This window comes from Corvus brachyrhynchos, unplaced genomic scaffold, assembly GCF_000691975.1.
Source record: "Corvus brachyrhynchos isolate BGI_N302 unplaced genomic scaffold, ASM69197v1 scaffold43, whole genome shotgun sequence".
Taxonomy (NCBI): Eukaryota; Metazoa; Chordata; class Aves; order Passeriformes; family Corvidae; genus Corvus; species Corvus brachyrhynchos.
The window spans coordinates 1,783,187-1,799,558 of NW_008237353.1; the positions used below are offsets into that span (position 1 = coordinate 1,783,187).

At 40.8% G+C, this 16,372-nt stretch overlaps 1 protein-coding gene across 5 annotated transcripts in view; it reads left to right on the plus strand.

Moving 5' to 3' along the window:
* The window catches only part of ATXN1 (ataxin 1), a 217,334-nt gene that overhangs the window by 83,775 nt on the left and 117,187 nt on the right, over nt 1-16,372 (plus strand). Inside the window, exon 2 of one of the 5 annotated variants that reach the window (XM_017730664.1) lies at nt 2,504-2,539. The exons of the other annotated variants lie outside the window; for them this stretch is intronic. The gene's annotated coding sequence lies outside the window, so the exon portion shown is untranslated. The remainder of the gene's footprint in view (nt 1-2,503; nt 2,540-16,372) is intronic. 5 annotated transcript variants of the gene reach the window in all.

Genomic DNA, 16,372 nt, shown 5'->3' on the forward strand with positions numbered 1-16,372 from the left:
AAGTAGTTTTTTGTACGTGTAGATAAAAATGTATTGAGTTTTCAGCACTGTTTCTTTCTTGGCTGTAACTGTGATGTTACTAGCAATTAATGACAACTGGATTTCTCGACTGTGTTTTCTTGCTGTAAGCCTCAATTCAGTGAATCAAGCAAATGTATGTGACCTGTGAAGGAAAAAGAAAGGGGGAAAAAAAAAAAAGAGGAGGGCAGAGTAAAAAGACCATGTGTGAAATCATCCTCAGACTGTTTCTGTGTTTAAGGCCTGATCAAGTAGCGTTCTTGGGAGAATTATTCAGAGCTCATAGAGTTCAAAGCATATTCAGTGTCTTCTAGAATGAGATCTCTACTTATTGAAGAACCATTTGGTCTTTGGGCCTATATCTATAAATACCGATATTTTCCTTCTTAGGGATTGTAACTGCTGAAGTCAAACCCACCAGTATTTTGGGTTTGACCCACCCACAAGGTTTGATCTTCATACACATAAAGGCCACTTTACACTCTTGAGGCAAGTAATAAGATCTTGAAAAACGTGTAAATCATATAGTTCATTTTGCCTTCTTCCTCTTTTCATACTGATTAATATATTAGGCTGTCTAAACATAAAATACACAAGTAAAATGTGTGTGGGAAAACACTGAGTAGGTACATAGCCTTCAATGATCGGGTAGCTATTTGTAAGCTTGAATTAATTAGTTGGGCTGACGTGCAATCCGTTCAGTTTTGTGGGGGCTGGACAGTTTGTGGGCAAGCAGGAGGGAAATCCTTTGAGGGATGTGTCATTGTAGGACATTCTCATACTAAAGTTTTTTTGGAGTGGGGGAAAGAAAAGTGCTATTATAATATCTGCTCATGATTCTCCATGCCATGAACATAGTTTAAAACCAGAGCTTGTGTTTCGAATGGTTCTTCAGTTGTCATCATGTTTTTCAATTCTGTGTTACAAAAAAAAGCATTAAATTATTTTTAACACGTTTAGAGACAGTGCTTGAAATAGTTTGTAATCAGCTAGACCAAGTCCTGGATGGTGCTTTCCTGTTAGTGTTTATAGAAGAAAATAGTGTTTGCACAGTTCAAATGCTTTTCATGTCAGCACTGATCACATTTGTTTGCAGTCTATGAAAACAGAACATTAGATTTCACCTCAAAGCTATTCTAAGAAAACTTTTTAATAATCATTGATTATATTTCAGAAACATGGCAGTACTGAAAATGTTACCGTAGCTATAGCCATGAAGTTAGAACAGCTATTGTTTTTGGAGTGTATCTAAATCAGTATTTTTTTCAAGTGGAAAGATTGGCAGAATTTCATTGTGCTTGTCAAAGTTACTCACTTCCTTCCAATTCCTCCAGTTTTACTTATCTGTTTGGTGAAAGCAGAACACAGAAATGCAGGATACGCTTTCCAGAGCCCACGTTGGGAGCCTGTGTGCAGCATGTCAATAACTACCTGATGCCTTCAGGCTTCCCTGTGTCCGTCCCGACTGTACTGCCCTCAGTGGTGCCTCCACTGCTCAGATTGCAGAGTCAAGCCTGCAGGTAGGCCTGTGGCCCAAAGGGCAGCATGGCAGAGAGCTGAGGCTGCACCTCCCAAGTCCCACTGAAGGACTCTTGGCACTGCATCATCCTTCCTCTCTCTGCAGTTTAAAGACATGTTTAATACTGAGCGATGGTTGTAAATGTGCTTTTCAATGCCATCGACTTGCAAGAGTGTAACTCTGGGAAAGGATGCTGTGAAGCTGCCAACACAGCTTGTCCAGGAGTTTTCTTTTCTGAGGAGTGTTAAAGTGGCATTAAAGTTTTCCTTTTGCTGGGGTGCTTTTCCTTCTGTGTGCATCAGTGATGCTTGGGCGGGTGTGTTCCTTTTTTCAGACTGAGATTTGGAGCTGTGCTTTTCATTCTTCACTTGCACTTAAATAGTAAACCAATGTTTCATAACACCAGTGTTTTCAAATTCTGTGATAACTGAAGTGTCCAAATGATTATTTATTGGGAGTAGAAGTTTATCATTGTATTATCTTTGCTCTAAATTGGAAGGATAGTGCTTCAAGCATTTTTTAACAGAAAAAAATGATAATAACTTGACATTCCACAGCATACATAAATTGATGAAAGTCAAAAGATCATTTGCTTTGAGGCTGTGCATAATGATCTTATTTGTTATTACGTGGTCTGCACAGGCTACTCTCAAGACATGTAGGATTTCTTCCTTTCTAACGTTTCTACATCATGATGATAGAGATAAATACTTCATAGATATGTGGCCATCTGGTTCTCCTAATTCCACTAAATTTACCAGAAGAAAAAGTAATGTATTATGCCTTTCTAAATATAGTTCTTTTTCCATGATTGAAAATTGAATCACTTATTCTGTGGAAAACTCTGATATTCTGTAGTTTCCTTTGTCCCAACTTGAATATTCTTAGGGAAAGTAAACCCTTGATTTCTTCATATAAGTATTGTGGGATTTTTTGAAATTTTTCTTCTTTTGCTGTCATTTTCAGATCCAGATGTTCTCCAACCATACAAACCAAGTAAAGGTATTAGTAACCTCTTTTGTTCCTCAGATTATAGCAAAAATAAAGATCTTAAAATGCCTTAGAAGGAAAGGAAGGCAGTGTAAAAGAAAGCTAGCCTTCTGGGAGGAATAATTTAAGAAAGAAATTTGAAGCACTTCTGTAATAAATCCCAAACTTAATAAAACTCTTTGTTACTGGGGTTTGGTCTTGAAATTGTATTTCTAGTTTGGAGACTTCCACTGGCACAATGTCTTCTAAGATGGTTTGGTGTATGTTTTGGGTTAATATGAGTGGTTTCAGTTGCTGAAGCAGTTGTAGGAAGCATGTTAGAGGCAGTTCAGACCTGGCTGCGAAGCTGTACAGCAATGTCAGTGAGTGAATATGAATGCAGCGATCTTGGTGCCACTAGGAAAAAGAGTGGTATTAATAACAATGAGAAGAAGAGGGACCAGCACTTGATGTGATGACAGTTTCTGTTTGCTAGCCAAGTAAATGTGTCAGAAGGTCACCAAGGAGTATCTATGGCAACCAAAGGAGGAGGATGGCTCTGCTGGGTCAGTGTTGCTTGTTGGGTAGAACCCCAGGCAGTGAACTGTGATATGACCTGATTAGGACTAAGCTACTGACTGAAATTGATAGTATTTATCAGCCACAGTCTTCAAAAATCAATGAAAAGCAGAAAGAAAAAAATAGTGGAAAGCAGAAAAAACAAGGACCAAGAAAGTTTGTCTGATATCTTTCCAATTAAAAAACTCAAACTATTCAGCACACACAAAAGTGTGGTAAGCCTGATCTCTGGAAAAAGTTACTTGTAATTTCTGCTAGGAATGTTTTTACTCTGCAATGTCTTTTTTTTTATTTAATTTTTTAAAGAACTAGGGTTTGTCAGGAATCTTACATACCAACACCAGACTTGCCATAAATTTTGTCAAGTGACATTTCTTACGTGATTTTAAAAACTAAAAATAAATGAAAAGTCACCAAGTCTTTTAAGCCTTTGATGGAAATCCAGCAGCTTAAATATTGTTGAAATCCAGTCTGTAGGGTGGGTTAACTGAATTCCCAGTGTAGTAGCACTGTTAAAGCAACTGTCTTAGATAATAAATGGCAATATGCTCTATGACTCACTTGAGGGGTCATTATTTTTGGCTGGCCTGAAAGATGGTGTTTGCTGGGCTGCAGTGAGGAAGGTGTCAGCTTGTGCCATGTATGTGATCAAAGTGACACAGTGGAAGAGCGAGGGCAAGTTTCCTCAGAGACCACTTGGGATGAAGGTTGGGGAGAGGAGATGGATTCCCTGCTGTTTCTTTGGCCTGTAACCCACAGTATTAAAATCTGTAATGAAAGTGCTGTGTGTTCCTTTCCCTTCACCATCCTACATTTTGTACTGCAACGTGGAAGCCTAGGGAGTAGTACTGCATGTGGTACTTCAGGATCTGAACGTCTATGGAACTACATTATTGAGGGGATTAATAATCTCTGGGACACATTGTAATTTGCTTTATATTAATGAACATGCATGTAAATAATGTAGTAAAGATCTAAACATAAAATGGTGAAAATCTGCAGTTTGCCTGGGTGTTCTTTTTTTTTTCCACGGATGTGCTGTATCTTTTATAATCCAAAGCTTTGCATCTGAAGCACTTCTTGCTGCTGAGATGGTCTTCTCTAGCATGACCCCATGCTCTGATCCTTAGTTTGCTCAGAGCCTACCTCAGACCAGCTGCCTTGTGAGCACTGCCTGCTCCTCTCAAACCCTCGTTTTAGTTTTCATGTTCCTACGTTTTGTCAGGTGCCAGCTGGCACCGCAGCTGCGCTGGTGGCACTCAGAGGAGCCCGGGGTCACTGTGAGTTCAGCAAGGTACTGGCTGCTGCAGGGATGGCACCAGCAACCACAGGGAAGCTGGGAGGCGCTTGTCACATTGCTCTTGAGGTGAATCCACTGCATACTCATGGAGCAACACGAAGAGACTTCTAGTTCTTCTGTATCTCTGCCAAGGAGAACATTACTACAGAGCACTGTCATTCAGCTGGAATAAAGGGAAATAAAGGACGAAAATGTTTCTAGGATTGCAGAACTGTTGACTCTTTCAAACTCCTACAAAAGTAAATGATTGAACAAGTCTACAGCTTTGGTTCAGCTGTGGATGTGCAGCTCAAGCTGTAATTTTCTATTCCGAGATAAACTCTAGTTATTATTTAATGAAATAGAAAGTCAAGGCTTTAAATTGCAAGCAATTCAGATGTTTTTCTTCCACAAGATTGTGTAGCATTTTTTGTTTTGTTTTCCGTCTTCTTGTGTCAATATCTAAAAGTTTACCATGATAAGTCCAAGTGGCAGAGAACATGGTTTGTTCTGGCACGAAGAGAAGGCCAGGCAGTGTTTATCCAGGTTCAGAAAGCCTGAAAGGAGGAGAGAAGTGAGTCAGACTGATGAGTTTGGAACAATTTCTGACTGATGCTTGTAGTGCTGTTTGCATCCATGCTTTCAGTGTCTGTGTAATGCATTGCAATGGTGATTCTTAAAACCCCAACAAATTCTGTTCCCCTTAGTACACAGAAACTGCCCTAGAATTTTCCTTGTTATCTGTTTTTGGATCCTATTTTGTTGGCAGCATGGTACAAGCTATAGCTGGCACCCGCATGATGCAGTGCTAGGCTTTGTGTAAAAATACACTAGAGTGTATGTGGGCAGGGCCATAGCCTCTGCAGTTGCTCTATTTGTAGCACGGCTCCTTCATCTTTTGCATGTTTCTGTATGTGATATTTGGGCAGATTTTAACAAACCTGGCTTAGGGTCTGAAATAACAACCAGCATCGTATCAAAGCACTTAGCGTATTATGAAAGGAACATGCTTATACAGCATTTATTATGTATTTATAGCTAGCCCTTTAGACTGATGTAAGGAAGAGATATTCTGAAAGTATTTGAAATATCTACAGATTTTTATTTTTATGTTTCAAAATGCAGTGCTTAGAAATCTCACCATGAAAGCCTATATTGATAAAAACAGCTTCCCCCTTGGTTTCTGGGGATACTTGTGACTTGAAGGCCATTATGATCAGTTGCTTTCACACTGTGTTGTTGTTGGACCACAATGAAACAGTCCATGGATATGGTATGTTCATCAGGATCTGGTGCAGAGAGTCTACCCTTTGTAACGGCATGAAGTTTTTTAGGGAAGACAGATTAAGTGTTTCACTAGATAGCTGAAACTCATGCAATGTCACCAAACCTCATCTTCTGCTAAAGTGGACAAAACTGTTTGAAGAAGTAACCTGGTTTTTCTCATACCTAAGCACTTGAAATATTAGGGAAAATAAAAGTGGATTTTATTCCTCTAAGTGCAAAAGAGCCGTTGGAAATACTTTTATACAGGCAAAACTTATAGATTAAAAAATGTGTAGCAAATTTATCACAAACAAGGCATGTTTATTTCCTCACTCATTTGCTTCAGAGACACTTTAAACTAGCTTGTTTTCTGAGATCATAAGTTGCAGACATTGAAGAGGAGAAAGCAGAAGACTAATAGCACTGATGGCAGAAACACCACTTAGCTGCTTATTAAATAAAAACTGTTTTGCTTCCAAGTTCTTAAGTGCTATACTTATTTAATCTGGTTTGCCCAACCTCTCTTTTTAAGTCATTTGTTCTGCTCAAAATTGCAAAGAAATTTTTTGTCAGAACACTTTGTTGGTTTAGATAATAACTTTTTTTTTTTGGTTGCTTTTGTTCAACACATGAAATAAAACGTTTTCAGATGGAGGGTTGGCCCTCATTAATTGGAGTTTCAGGAAGCAGAAAATGGGAATGCTAACAGAGTATCTTCAAATAAATCATGATTAATTGCACGTAGAAATAGTCTGACTTCATTTGTGTATGCTTAACAAGCCTTTACTGACTACTACAGTTTCTGCTGTTCAAGAATAAAACTGAGAATATGTAGCATCAGTATCTGTTTGAATATACCCCTGCGCCTGCTTTCACTGCTAGAAAGCACAAGCACTGGTTCTGCTGCATTCTGCTGTTGGCAGCTATGAAGAGCTGTCGATGAGAGCAAACTGGATCCCAAAACTGGACATCCTCTGTGTACAACATGGATACAGATCTTCTCCAGAACCAGTTAGCATCAGTCGCTTTTGACAGATGTCTTGGGGATTCTGCTTTGTTCACTTTTTTCTCCCCGCTGAGTGCCATTTTCCCTGCTTTTTCTTTTAAAAAAGGCCTTTTCCAGTCCCCTACCCATTGCACAAAGGTTTTCACAGCATTATTTGGCCATATGTGAGTTTCTTGTTGCCATTAGAGCAGCCTGCAGGATACATCTTTCTGTGCTGTTGAACTTGGTTGTAATATTTCTGTCTGTGCCCTGCCACACTTGGGACTTTGGAGGCCCAGCCATTTTGCAAGGCAAATTTCTTTTCCTGCTCACTGCTACCAGTCTGCAATTCTGGTTTGCCCAAGGTCCTTCTTTCAAAAGTCACTCTTGCCATGTTCACAAGTGGAAGATGCTCATTTGATGGGGAGGGGGAGGATAAAGGGTCAAAAGAGTAATTTTCATGCTCAAAGCTGCTATCATTGAAGTGGTGCAACACACTTGCTGTATCAGTCATCAGTTAAGCTGCTACACCACTTTACTGTTCATCAGCTTCATCAGTGTGTTCAGCATTTCGTGATGAAGGTAATCCAGGGAGAGGAGATTGCAATTTGTGGAGATGCAGTCATGTGAAAGTGGTGGCCAGAGGAGCCCAACTCCCCAGCCTCAATAGAAAATGCATCCACAGAGAACAGTTCCCCTGGCCCTGATATATAGCATTTATCTTCAACCTAGGTTAAGTCAGAAAGCACAGCTGCCTTCTATTGCTTTGGTTTTATAAATTTGATCTGTGCCTTTGATGATATTTTTCATGTCTTTCCTTCTAAAGGAGGTAAAGGCAAAGACAATGCTTTGATCTGTGATCAGTTCCATGGATTCCTATAAAGGTTTTTTGAGTTTTTGGTACTAGGAAGAAACAAATCTCAAGGCCTGTTTTTAAAAACAGATTATCAGCAGAGGGAAGGCGCAGTGGGATGGTTACCAGCGTTGGGAGGATAAATAGGAAAGCTGAGTAACATGGGAAGGAGCTACAGGTTGAGGCTTGGGTTGGGAAGATACTGTAGATGGGAGCTGGAGCATCAGTGAAGCGTGTACAAGGTAACTGAAAATGTCAGATAGGAAAGAGTGAGAGGGGAGAGAGTGGAAAGCAAGTGTATTGGAGGATGCTGGCACTGGATTTGAGAAGCAGGAGTCTCTGTTGTTGTATATAATACTTCAGCAGTATAAAAGACTGGAGTTTATTCTTGTTGATGTGCTAATAAGAGCTCTGGGGGTTATATCTTACCTCTCTGGAAACTGAGTAGCTGCATAGTGAAGAGATCTGCCACAGCAGACATAAACCAGTTGTTGGAAAGGTCTCACCTTCAGTCCGTTTTGTGCAGTCAAGGGACTTGTAAAGCAGTGTGAGCATTCAGAGTTGTATGCAATTCCTGTTCTAACCCTTGTCCTATGCTATTCTTTTGAGTTTTCTTAAGCTTAACTAGCTAATGCTCCAGTGGCAAAATACAAATACTATCATCCATGTTGCTAGGAAAAATGATGGTATTTTTAAGTGTGTTCATGGGAATCCAGAGGTGAGGTGCTTCAGGATAAAGGTTTAATTCTCAGTTTATTCCCCCTCAGTTGTGCTCATGCAGATTGCCTTTCAGTAACAGAAGAAATAATCATCAGTTTTTTCATTTTCCTGCATTTTTTATTGAATTAGCTATTGGCTACCTAGAAACACATTTTGGGAGGAAAAGATTATTTTTCTTGGAATTTCTTGTGATGTCTGAGACTAAGGTATCTCACTAGTAATTAAGAATTAGATTTCTTTTTCATAACCATATTGTACTTCTTTTTGTGCCGTATATACATCCCTTCCCAACCTTTATCATCTAGCAACTTTTCATGCATTCAAGCTTAATTTAATATTAGTTGCATGCTTTTATATAGTAATTCTAATCTTAGTTTTTTTCAAAAGGGCAAATTACAGAAACAACTTTTGTGAGATACAAGCTCCTAGATGATGATACCAATTTGCTTTTCACAGTTAGGCACAATAAATTACTTTTCATTGCAGGTGAAATGAGCTGCACTGACGTGTTTCTTCTTCCACAGAATGCAGTTGGGTTCTGGGACAGGGATGAAGAGCTAGCAGTCATAATACTGAAGGAGCATTTAAGTTTTTATTTAAATTCATAGTTATCTGCTTGATAAGCTACATGGAAAGCTGTACGGAAAAGTTATTTTCCTATTGTCTTTTAATTTCCTATTACCTGTAAGGAATTTGCACTTAACTTTGTGATGAACCTAGAATCCTACAGACATTGCTTTTTCAAAAATTCCTAATGTGAAAAAAAGAGTGTTTCTGTATAGGAAACAAGGAAAAGAAATCTCTTGAGTCAACTACATTTTTGATAAAGTAGATTATATTTTTTTATGGCCTGATTCAGTATTAGATTATTGCAGTCTCATACCATCTTAATTTCATCCATCAGCGGAGTTATTTCAGCATACATATGGTACAACGGATGTCAGAATTAGCCTCTCTGTGTGTAATTATCCTTTAGTCTGCAAGGATAAGAAGTACCTTCTAGAGGCTAGCAGTACTGCCCTGTTAAATCTGCTGCAAATGTGATCTGAGGCTTTGAATACTGAACTTCAAGTACTTTAAACAAAACTTTGAAAGTAATTTTTTTTTTTACTGCAAATACACCAAGGATCTGTTGCAAGAGAAAGGGTCTAATGCCCTTAGCCTGTAATGAGCCCCACAGAGGCAAATCTTGCCTCTCTATTTACTCCAAAGCGAGGGAGTTTGCCTGCCTCTTGGTGAGAGATATATGAGTAGGCCCTATCAGAAAAACACAGTTATTAACTACCTTGCCCTAACCTGAAATAAAACCTGCTTCTTTAAGGTGAGTATGCTGTGCTCTCTTCTCTGATGTCATGCTTTTACTGACTTCTTGTGTTAAAGACAACCATGCTGTGTCTCTGTATTTATAGGGAGGAGACAGAGTGATAGGCACTAAATATCCACTGTGTGTATCTGACAGTAGAAGACAGAGAAGGTTGTCTGTCTGTCAGGCAGCCTACATTCTGCAAAATCAAGTGTTTGAAAAGCCAGCATTTTAAATGGCCAAGTCAGTTTTTGCCCTTACAGGTGCTACAGGACATATAGCTGCAGTGTATATATTTACAAGATTCAACATTTAATTCATGTTTTAGAAACCTCATATTATTTTCCTGCTGGTGCTAGTATTGTCTGTGTTTTACAACTATATCTGTTAAGGTCAGAGCTATCAAATCTGGTTAGTCCCAGCCTGATTTTCAGAGCACGCAAGTCTCCTGCAACCCTCCACTTCATTTGAATGGGCCTCTGGGCGCACACAGCACTCCTGTGAAGGAGGCCAGCTATGTAGGTCCCAAAATACGGATTGGTACCTAATTTAGTGTATCCAGGGGTGAAAATGTTGGCTTAGTATTCTCTCTCCCTGGGACTCATACTCCGTGTATTGCTTCTTGTATTTGAGATGGGAGCTGTCATTCACCGTAAGCCAAGTAGGTCAGTGCCTGTAGGTATGGCTGTATTTTATACATCCACCCCCATGGGTGCGTGACCACCCTCTGTTGAATCTTACTCTAGGTACTTTGTTGAAACATTTTAGTGGGGTTCTGCTCAGGTTACCCTGGTCCTGAGGGCTGCTTGAGCCCTGGATGAGCAAAGTGAGCAAAGCAAGCTCCTCCTCTTGATCAGGTTCCTGTAAAGGAGATGGAGGGAGTTGCCCCTTCTTGAAGACTTGAGCCAGAAGAGGCATAGTGGCAAAAGCAGCCAGAAGACAAACTGTGAGTTCAAACTGCATATAAATCTCTACCCTAAGCTGATTTGTGGTTTGGTCCAGCTTTCCTCTCTTCCCTGAGCCTCTTCCACTCAACTTCACTCTTAGCTTGATCATTTTTATCCACTTTCTGTGGGCCTTCCTTCATGCTCCTTTCATTCAGCTGGTCTCTTCCTCACAGAATGCAGAACCCCACGTTTCACTTCCAAACCACCTGCAGGGGGGCAGAACACCTAAGCATGCGCACATCTTCCACTGAGACACAGGAGCTTGCTGCTTGCTTGCTCCAGGTCTCTTTCAAGGCAGAGGGAACTAAAATAGCTTAAAACACTTATTGCTGTTGAAGATGAACATGTGACTGCCTCAAACTGCATCGCCACTAAAGGCTTAAAAATAACGTGGTCTGCTGCCATCTGCTTACACATCTTTCCTCCACCCTCCATTGCTCTTGTCACTTCAGGCTGCTATAAGCTCTTCAAAGCAAAGACAATCTTCTCTGCCTTTGCAAAAGGCATGTCACTGTGGCACCTTCCCTACCCCATCTTTGCTTAGCTCCCAGCTTGCACTGTACTACAAATGAGAGGGTTGATATTTTTATAATTTAGTCTTAATGGGGATGTGGATTGAAGCAAACAGGAGTTTCATTTTGTGGTATCTGCCCGGTTGTAACTCATCCCTAACATGAATTTGTTGGTCACAGTAAGATCTCAGGTATTGATCAATGATGTAATTACCATCCTATAGTAGGACAGATGATGTAATTCTTACCCAGTTACTGAAGACAATGACCTTGAGACAAATCAGATGGCTGAGTAGCATAGATGGTTCACTGATTATAAAATGCTCTTGTTTTAAAACTAAACTGTCATCTGTTAATTATTGGGGAGGAACAACTACAACAAAATGCCAGCATGTCACAAAAAGATACAGCATATCTTGATTTTTACCAGCATATTTCTGTTCTGACAGGTGACTTTTGATGGTTTTGTTGCTTTTTTTTGCTTTGGCTGTCATTTCAGTTTACATTAAGATAGCATAAAACCTGACTTCTGTGAGCCGAAGGAAAAGAAGAAGTAAAGGTTTATGTGATAGGAGAAATTCTGGTAGATGGTAGGAGGATATATGGTGAAGTTTTGCCAATGGGAAAGCCTAGTTCCTCCCTGCCCAAGTAGAGATGGCTTAAATATACATCTGAGTAAGAGGTAGCATCACTTTTCATTTGAATACTTAATAAAAGAGAAAAGTGACAAGCACTGACCACCAGCTGTTGCATCTAGATAAACAGTAGGCAAAACTCAAGAAAGTCACAAAGATAAAAGAAATAAAACCACTTGCTATGGTTGTTAATAACATGATAGGGAGAAAGACATATGAAAGACACATGACATCTCTCAGTGAAAAGAGGTTCTGAGAGACCCCAGTACAAGCATAAGAAACATTCAGTTATGAGAAGCATGGATCCTAAGAAGAAAAAACATGTTTGAAAAGACAAATGGTTGAAGAGCTATTTTTGGTTCTACTGTTGGTATTTTCTTCTTAACGACTAATGTTCTTCTGGCCTAACATTTGCTGTTTTGTGTCAGAATTTTTTTTTATTCTTTTGTTCCTCTCTTCTTAGTCAACTGGCACATTTGCAAGATAAGTATTAAACTGAAGAACTTACCAAAGACAACTTCTCAAGCAGATCATTACTAAAAGTAGTGGAAGAAATTTGCATGGATTTGTGACCTAATAAAGAAGACTATAAAAGAGTGATCTGACTAATTAATTACTGCAATGAATTGATCTTAGGAAGTAATAGAGGCATAGCTCAATCAGAATCTCTATCTTCCCCTTTTCTCTGAGCCAGACTTTTCTCTGGTAGCTTGTGTTTGAAACTAATGAATATTATGGGCAAGAATTTAATTTTGAGTTCTATGAGCATGTACTTTCTGTTGTTGAAATACACTTCCCTGTTCTATAGACTTTTCAGGTCTTCTGTTTTCCCACAGTATTTGCTTAATATAGCATTGTCGAATGTCTAGGGGACTCCTAATGTGTAAGATCTTACAGTCTGCTAAAAGCAGTTAAGATGTCTAGTTCTTTATGTTTAAAGGACCTTGTGCTTGAAAATCCTTCATACTGTGTCTTAGTGAGAATTTCACATTTCAGAGGGATGAAATAAGAACTCTGATGGATGTGGTCCCTTCAGTAGTATTTCTTTTCTAAATGGGCAATAAATCTAGATGTGGATAGTTGAAATTGTGAGAAAGTCATGAAAAGGAGGAAATTACTTTAATTCTGTAATGCCAAAGGAACCAGAAAACCTCTCATTCACACTGCCTCAGGGATTAAGCATGGGTCTTCATTTTTTAGCAAGCTTCTGTAGAGGGGTGCAACCACTTCAAAGATTAAGTTTCTTTGGCAGGCAGAGGTTCCAGTTGCGTGGGGAACCCTTCTTCACTGATCCGTGAGACCAGCTGCTGAGTGTTCTGCTCTCCTCTATGGTTTCTTTACCACAGCTTTGCATGAGGTGGGCAACTGCCCTCACTCATGTTTAGAATAACAGAATCGTTACTGTTGGAAAGGAACTTTAAAATAATTGAGTCCAACTGTTAACCTAACCTACTCCACCACTAAACCATGTTCTTAAGTGCCACATCTGCATGTTTTTTAAATACCTCTGGGGATGGTGACTCAACCACTTCCCTAGGCAGACTGCTCCCATGCTTGGTAACTCTTTCCATGAAGAAATTTTTCCTAATATCCAATCTGAACCTCCCCTGGCACAGCTTGATGTCTTTTCCTTGTCCTGTCACTTGTTATCTGGGAGAAGAGGTCAGCCCCCACCTGGCTACAGCCTCCTTTCAGGCAATTGTAGAGAGTGATAAGGTCCCCGCTGAGCCTCCTTTTCTCCAGGCTAAACAATTCCACCTTCCTCGGTCTCATCAGACTTGAGCTCCAGACCCTTCCCCAGCTCTGTTTCCATTCTCTGGACACTCTCCGGCACCTCCATGTCTTTCTTGGAGTAAGGAGCCCAAAACCGAACACAGGGTTTGAGGTGTGGCCTCACCAGGGCTGAGTCCACAGGGACAATCACTGCCCTGGTCCTGCTGGCCACACTATTTCTGATACAGGCCAGGATGCCATTGGGTTTATTGGCCACCAGGGCACACCTGGGCACACACTGGCTTTTGTTCAGCCAGCTGCTGGCCAGCACACCCAGGTCCTTTTCCGCTAGGCAGCTTTCCAGCCACTCTGTCCCAGGCCAGTCACATTGCATGGGGTTATTGTGACCCAAGTGCAGGATCCGGCACTTTGCTTGTTGAACCTTTTAAAACTGGCCTCAGCCCATTGATTCAGCCTGTCCAGATCGCTCTGCAGAGGCTTTCTACCCTCCAGCAGATTGATACTCCCACCCAACTTGGTGTTGTCTACAAACTGACTGAGGGTGCACTCAGTCCCCTTGTCCAGGTCATTGACCAAGACATTACACAGAACTGGCCCCAACAGATGAACCATTATCATCCTTGTTGTTCGGTTCCACTTGGATAGCCCTATTCCAGTTATGCCAGGGCACCTGGGAAGGTGGGGCAGTCACATAGGGAATGCGCGTGCTGTGCCAGGCAGGAGCTTGTCACCACTGCCCCCTGTCCCTTATGTCACTGTGTTCAGCCAGGCAGAGAGAGGAGAGGGAATCTTCTGTATCATGTATCCTGACTGCCTGCTGGGCCTGTCCCAGGGAAGGTAGGTAGGGTGGAGTTTCAGTATTCTATCTCTCTTGCTGATGGTCCTCAAACTACTCCTCCTTGAGCTCTCTCACTAAGTGGAGGAGTTCCTCTACCTGGGCACACCTCCTACAGCTGTTCTCACTGCTGCTGGCTGCTACTGGCATAATTTTGCAGATGAGGTACAGAAAGGCTGAAGGACAGGCTCATAAGAGAGCAGTGATGCTGAGGGTTGATTTCATAAACTTGCCAAATAATTTGCAACTGTTTTATCCTGTAGGTCACCCTTCTGCTTGCATCCTGTTCTCATTGTTTTCAATTTTGCTCTTTCATTCTTTTGTCATTGATTTGCTCTCTCTGCTCCCATTTTTTCAGTGTGGTCACAGCTCAGTTACCTCAGCTAACTCGCATCTTTGACTTGGAGCCTTTGTGCATTCAGAGACAGTGGCACATCACTGAACACTTTCTCCCTCTATAGTACTGCTTCAGAGAGTGAAATTTACCCTGGGGCTCTAGAGCAGACTTCAGTCTGTGTATCAGCCCCTAAAGTCCAACTGTTTAAGCTGCAGCGCACCCCCTGCATTTTGCTCCTGCACTTAGTTGTTGTTTCAAAACAAAATGAAGTGACAGTGCTTGTCCATGAAGCTTTCACTTGATGCAAATTCCTTTTTATTTTCTCATTTCTCTGTCAGCTACTGTCTTGCCCTCCAAGTTTAGATAGGAGTTGTCAGGAGATTTAGACCTTCAGATGACTCTTTATGTTAACTATTTTTCTCTTTTCTCTCTCTTTGCCGGCTAGGTTGTCTAAAAAAACCACAAACATCTAGCAAAGTCATGGGTAATAAATCAAGCCATTTGTCCCAAATCTCTCTCCTCTCTACAGCTTTTAAAAGCTGTTTTACAGCATAGAAGTGAAGGTTAAATCCTGGGCTGTTTTTCCTGCACAGGGAGTTTGTACATGGCTCTTCTCACCTGTGTTCTGTGTATTAGTAGAGACCTTCTTCTTCTTGTTCAAGGTTTTCCACATGATCTGGGAGAGGGGAAGATCCCAGACCTCTACTGTATTGCATCCAGTGTGATCTCAAGCTCAAGGATGCTTTTTCCAGATGCTCACACACCCTTGCTCCAGGAAACCTCCCTTTTCTTTAGAGCCCTTTGCTCCCCTGTGAGTGTTCCAGACATGCTGGGTAGACTGGCCCTGGAGGTGTCCTGTTCCAAACTTACTGATGTTTTAGGGTGTCTGTTGTGGCAGGTCTGTAACCATCTGAACCTTAAATAATTGTGGTTCTTTAGATACTGGGAGGGACTTTCTTATCTGATGTAAGTTGCTATAGCTCTTCAACCTAGAAAAACTGTAGGTTTGCACCAAATTATGGTGATGGAAATCTTCCTCACACCCCTTGGTAGACCACATTTTTCATGTTGCAGCTGGGGAACTGGGTCTCTGAAATCAAAGCATGTATCCTCTGCTTCCTAACATTCTTCTTCATAAAACTGTGAAGAGGTCTGGACACAGTCCAGTTAATTCTGGTTTATTTTCTTGCCCTGAATTTCTTCACTAGTGAGTGAATTTTTTTCCACATCTGTTCACTGCTCTGCTAGCCAAAGTGGAACATTACGGGGACTTGTTGCGTAGTCCACAGAGTGATGAATTGTAAGGATGAGAGATCTGTATATCTGATTTTCCTGGAAGACTCAAAGGAAAATCAGGATGATTTTTAAAACATGGAGATTAAGTTGTTACTGCCTACCTGCCTCAACCTCTGATTTCAGTGCCTGACACTAAGGGATGTGGATGTTATTAGATTGGGTATCCAAAACTCATCTGAGTCAGAATTAACTCCTGTATGCTCCATGAAATAAAAATCAGGCTGTACACATCTCTGTCTTGTCTTGTGATCTGAGCAGTCACACATTTTCAGAAAATAAGCATGTATTTGGATGTGATATGCTGCTTCTTGCAGCAGTTCTGCTTGAAAGTGAGAGAATTTGGCTGAACCCTTTGCTCAGCCTGGCACTCACACCAGGTTGCAGCTACATTCTCTTGTATCGTATTACTCTTTCTCTAGTCAAGATAAATTCACCAGGAGGAAGGGAGCTCTCCAGCCAGAGCACTCACCATGAGAGTAGTAGAACATTCTGGCTTAGTTTCATTTCATCTCCACTTGGAAGAAGGTTTCAATTTTCCTTGCCTAACTCTTTAGGTTTGCCATGAAAGCCTGATACTGATACATG